General features: G+C 51.8%; 1 pseudogene; it reads left to right on the top strand.

Annotated features, from left to right (window-relative positions):
* The first annotated feature begins 448 nt into the window (after window positions 1-448).
* Window positions 449-4,697, top strand: LOC148334291 (general transcription factor II-I repeat domain-containing protein 2B-like; annotated as a pseudogene).
* The last annotated feature ends 557 nt before the right edge of the window (window positions 4,698-5,254 follow it).

Below are 5,254 nucleotides of genomic sequence, written 5' to 3'. Positions count from 1 at the left end.
CAGCTTTAGCGGAGTCCAACCCTCACTGCAAATGAATTTGACTGTGCTGATCAAACTCTGACATCGGTGGTAGAGGGACCGAACAGCCCATTACAGGGGGCACGGTAGTGCATACTCCCGAAGCATCTCCCACAGAACTCCCATGCACCCTTGAGAACTCTGCCAGGGGTATAGAGTTGGTCCTAGTGCTGGGCGATATGACCTCAACTCAATATCACGATAAATTCCCCCCGTGGCCCAAAATCAAAATAAATGCAGGAAATGCAGATTAACTGTTTTTTTTTTTTTAACAACTGGTACACATTCTTTCAATGAAAAATACAATTACAAAAATCATTTGTATAAACACCCCCGCGAGCCGTCACCTTACCGTGGTGGAGGGGTTTGCGTGTCCCAATGATCATAGGAGCTAAGTTGTCTGGGGCTTTTGCCCCTGGTAGGTTCACCCATGGCAAACAGGTCCTCTGTGAGGGTGCAGACAAAGCACGGCTCACCAAACCCCCTTATGATGCTTAAAAATATTGGACCACGGTTTCCCTTGCCCGGACGCGGGTCACCGGTGCCCCCCTCTGGAGCCAGGCCTGGAGATGGGGCTCGTCAGCGAGCGCCTGGTGGCCGGGCCTGCACCCATGGGGCTCGGCCGGGCACAGCCCGAAAAGGCAACGTGGGTCCCCCTTCCCATGGGCTCACCACTTGTGGGAGGGGCCAAAGGGGTGGGGTGCAGTGTGAGTCAGGCGGCGGCAAGAGGCAGGGACCTTGGCGCTCTGATCCCCGGCTACAGAAACTAGCTCTTGGGACATGGAATGTCACCTCTCTGGTGGGGAAGGAGCCTGAGCTGGTGTGCGAGGCAGAGAAATTCCGACTAGATATAGTTGGGCTCACCTCCACACACAGCGTAGGCTCTGGTACCAGTCCTCTTGAGAGGGGTTGGACACTCTTCCACTCTGGAGTTGCCCAAGGTGAGAGACGCCGTGCAGGTGTGGGCATACTTATTGCCCCCGGCTTGGCGCCTGTACACTGGGGTTCACCCCGGTGGACGAGAGGGTAGCCTCCCTCCGCCTTAAGGTGGGGGGACGGGTGCTGACTGTTGTTTGTGCTTATGCACCAAACAGCAGTTCTGAGTACCCACCCTTTTTGGAGTCTTTGGAGGGTGTGCTGGAGAGCGTTCCCCCTGGAGACTCCCTCGTTCTGCTGGGGGACTTCAATGCTCACGTGGGTAATGACAGTGAGACCTGGAAGGGCGTGATTGGGAGGAATGGCCCCCCCAATCTGAACCCGAGCGGTGTTCTGTTACTAGACTTCTGTGCTCGTCATGGATTGTCGATAACGAACACCATGTTCAAACATAAGGGTGTTCATATGTGCACTTGGCACCAGGACACGCTTGGCCGCAGTTCGATGATCGACTTTGTAGTCGTGTCATCGGATTGGCGGCCGCATGTTTTGGACACTCGGGTGAAGAGAGGGGCGGAGCTGTCAACTGATCACCACCTGGTGGTGAGTTGGCTCCGATGGTGGGGGAAGATGCCGGTCCGACCCGGCAGACCCAAATGTATTGTGAGGGTCCGCTGGGAACGCTTGGCAGAATCCCCTGTCAGAAAGAGTTTCAACTCCCACCTCCGGCAGAACTTTGCCCACGTACCGGGGGAGGCGGGGGACATTGAGTCTGAGTGGACCATGTTTCGTGCCTCCATTGTTGAGGCAGCCGATCGAAGCTGTGGACGTAAGGTGGTCGGTGCCTGTCGTGGCGGCAACCCCCGAACCCGCTAGTGGACACCGGCGGTAAGGGATGCTGTCAGGCTGAAGAAGGAGTCCTATCGGGCCTTTCTGGCCTGTGGGACTCAGGAGGCAGCTGACAGGTACCGACTGGCCAAGTGGAATACGGCTTCGGTGGTTGCCGAAGCAAAAACTCGGGCGTGGGAGGAGTTCGGTGAGGACATGGAAAACGACTTCCAGACGGCTTCGAAGAAATTCTGGTCCACCATCCGTCGTCTCAGGAGAGGGAAGCAGTGCACCACCAACACTATTTATAGTGGAGATGGGGTGCTGCTGACCTCGACTCGGGACGTTGTGAGTCGGTGGGGAGAATACTTCGAAGACCTCCTCAATCCTACCGACACGCCTTCCTTTGAGGAAGCAGAGCCTGAAGACTCCGTGGTGGACTCACCTATCTCGGGGGCTGAAGTAAGCTCCTCTGTGGCAAGGCCCCGGGGGTGGATGAGATCCGCCCGGAGTTCCTTAGGGCTCTGGATGTTGTGGGGCTATCATGGTTGACGCGCCTCTACAACATTGCGTGGACATCGGGGACAGTGCCTCTGGATTGGCAGACCGGGGTGGTGGTCCCCCTTTTTAAGAAGGGGGATCGGAGGGTGTGTTCCAACTATAGAGGAATCACACTCCTCAGCCTCCCTGGAAAGGTCTACTCAGGGGTACTGGAGACGAGGGTCCGTCGGGAGGTTGAATCTCTGATCCAAGAGGAGCAGTGCGGTTTTCGTCCTGGCCGTGGAACAGTGGACCAGCTCTACACTCTCTACGGCAGACCTGGGCATTGCACGGCCCGCGGGCCACATCCGGCCCTCCGGGTGGCACTGACTGGCCCGTATGACAGACCTGATTGTATGGCCCGGGGCACATACCTTTGGTTGACTCTGACCGCGAGTGTAAGGTTAATTGGAAATTTCAAAATAAACATACTTTTTAATTTCACCTCATTCATGGGCTAAAGCTGCACTGCTTTTATTCTGAAATTGTTTTTTTTAATTCCCGCACAATGTGCGTCGCACATAATGACGTAATGCGTATATCAAGACATGCGCGCGATTGAATCACAAGAAGACGATTTTCACCCTCAAAAATGTCCGCTCAGGCTAAAAAAAGAAAGGTAGATGCCGAATGTAGAATTTTCAACAAAAATTGGACAGCGAAGTGTTTATTTACTGAAGTTAGAGGTAAAGCTGTGTGTTTAGTTTGCGGGGAGCAGATCGCAGTGTTGAAGGACTACAATTTGAGTCGGCATTACCAGACGAAACATGCAGAGAAATATAAAAACCTAACTGATGCTGAAAGAGCGCAGACATCGGAAGCTTTGCTAGCTAAGCTGCAAACGCAGCAAGGCTTTTTTACCGGGCTTCATGCATCCAGGGATGCAGCAACCAAGACCAGCTTTGTGATATACCACAAAATAGCCAAAAACAGCAAGCCATTCTCAGAGGGGGAGTTCGTGAAAGAGTGCTTGGTAGACTCGGCAGCACTAATATGTCCTGAAAAAAAAGCGGCATTTGAGCAAGTCCCGCTGTCCAGGCGAACCGTGACGAGAAGGGTCGAGGACATTGCGGGGAATCTGGAGCTACAGCTGCAACGTGAAGTGCCAAGTTTTGATTTTTTCTCCTTGGCTCTGGACGAGAGTTGTGATGTCCGCGACATAGCCCAGCTACTCGTATTTGTCCGCGGGATAACGCCGGACTTCAGGATTACGGAGGAGCTGGCAGCAATGCAGTCGTTAAAAGGGACGACGACAGGGAGCGATCTCTTCACTGAGGTAAATGCTTGTATGGACACGTTGGGACTGAAATGGGACAGACTGGCAGGTGTCACCACGGACGGTTGTCCAAATCTTACCGGGAAAAATGTCGGACTTTTAAAACGCATGCAGGATAAAGTGACTGAAATGGACCCTGATCAGAAATTAGTATTTTTACATTGTATTTTACACCAACATGTGTTGTGCAAATCAGTGCTAAAAATGAACCATGTTATTGATGTTGTTACTAAAATAGTTAACTTCATCAGGGCGCGGGCACTGAATCACAGACAGTTTGTCACACTTCTGGAGGAGCATGAGAGTGAGCACAGTGACATTGGCTACCACACTTCTGTGAGATGGCTCAGCCTGGGCAAAGTGTTAAAAAGAGTCTGGGATCTGAAAGCAGAAATCCAGGAGTTTTGTGAGACAAAAGGCAAGGCCATCCCAGAGTTTGCAGATGAGGTCTGGATGGCAGATTTCGCATTTGCTGTTGATGTGACTGCACTGATGAATGAACACCAAGCTGCAAGGCAAGGGCCTTTTTGTACATGAAATGCACAGCTTGGTGAAGGCTTTCATGAGAAAGATACAGTTTCTTTCAAGACAACTGGAGAGCAACACTCTCACTCACATGCAAACCCTGAAAGAAGTCACACCATCAGCTGATAACCTCTGCAGGTACTCATCCATGTTAGGAGCATTGCATGGTGAGTTTGCAAGGCGATTTGATGATCTAAGAACAATGGAGGATGAAATGCACATGATTTCCTCTCCCTTTACCTTCAGTGTGGATGATGCACCCAGTGATGTTCAGCTGGAACTCATTGACCTGCAGTCTGATGGAGTACTGGCAGAGCACTTTAAGTCAGGATCTCTGCTGGATTTCTACTCTTCTCTCAAGGAGGAGAACTTTCCAAACATTAGGAGACATGCTCAGAAGATGTTTGTTCTCTTTGGCTCTACCTACATTTGTGAACAAACATTTTCAATTATGAAGTTTACAAAATCCAGGTACAGATCCTCTCTCACTGATGATCATCTGTCAGCTGTGCTTCGCATCTCCACTTCAGACATTCAGCCTGACTTTGATGCACTTGTTAAAGCCCAGCAGAGATTAGAAACAAGAAAAATGAACATTGAAACACCAAATGAGGCAGTTAGACCACAAATGTAGGCACCAGGACTGTAAGATGTTTCTCCAACAACAAACCCTGGATCACACCGGACATTAAAGCTCTCCTGAAGGAGAAAAAGAGGGCTTTTGTTTCAGGCGACAAGGACGAGCTGAAGAGAGTGCAGCGTCAGCTGAGAGGGAGGATCCGAGAGGGGAAAAAGTCCTACAGGATGCGGATGGAAGAACAACTGCAGCGGAACAATGCCAGGGATGTCTGGAGGGGCCTGAAGACCATCTCAGGCCACGGACAACCAGGTAAGACCCAGAAGGGGGGGGCTTCAGTGGGCAAATGAGTTGAACCTATTTTTCAATAGGTTTGATCAAATGTCTGACCCCGCTCAGGCTTCCCTGATGCAGCCCCCACCCACCCCTCCTGCCACTGCGAACAAGACCCTCTCTCCCCCTCTCTCGCCCCTCTCTCTCTCCACAGGCTCCAGTTCCCAGCCTCATCAGACAACCACCACTTCCTCCTGCTCAGCCTTGTTCCTCACAACATCTCAGGTGAAGAACCAGCTGAGGAAGATGAAGGCGAGGAAGGCGGCAGGCCCAGCTCCTCA

Source organism: Idiotropiscis lumnitzeri, chromosome 7 (assembly GCF_059441095.1).
Source record: "Idiotropiscis lumnitzeri isolate Australia: NSW breed Sydney's pygmy pipehorse chromosome 7, RoL_Ilum_1.0, whole genome shotgun sequence".
Taxonomy (NCBI): Eukaryota; Metazoa; Chordata; class Actinopteri; order Syngnathiformes; family Syngnathidae; genus Idiotropiscis; species Idiotropiscis lumnitzeri.
Note: the sequence above shows the minus strand (reverse complement) of the source record. Positions and strands in the feature narration are given on the sequence as shown.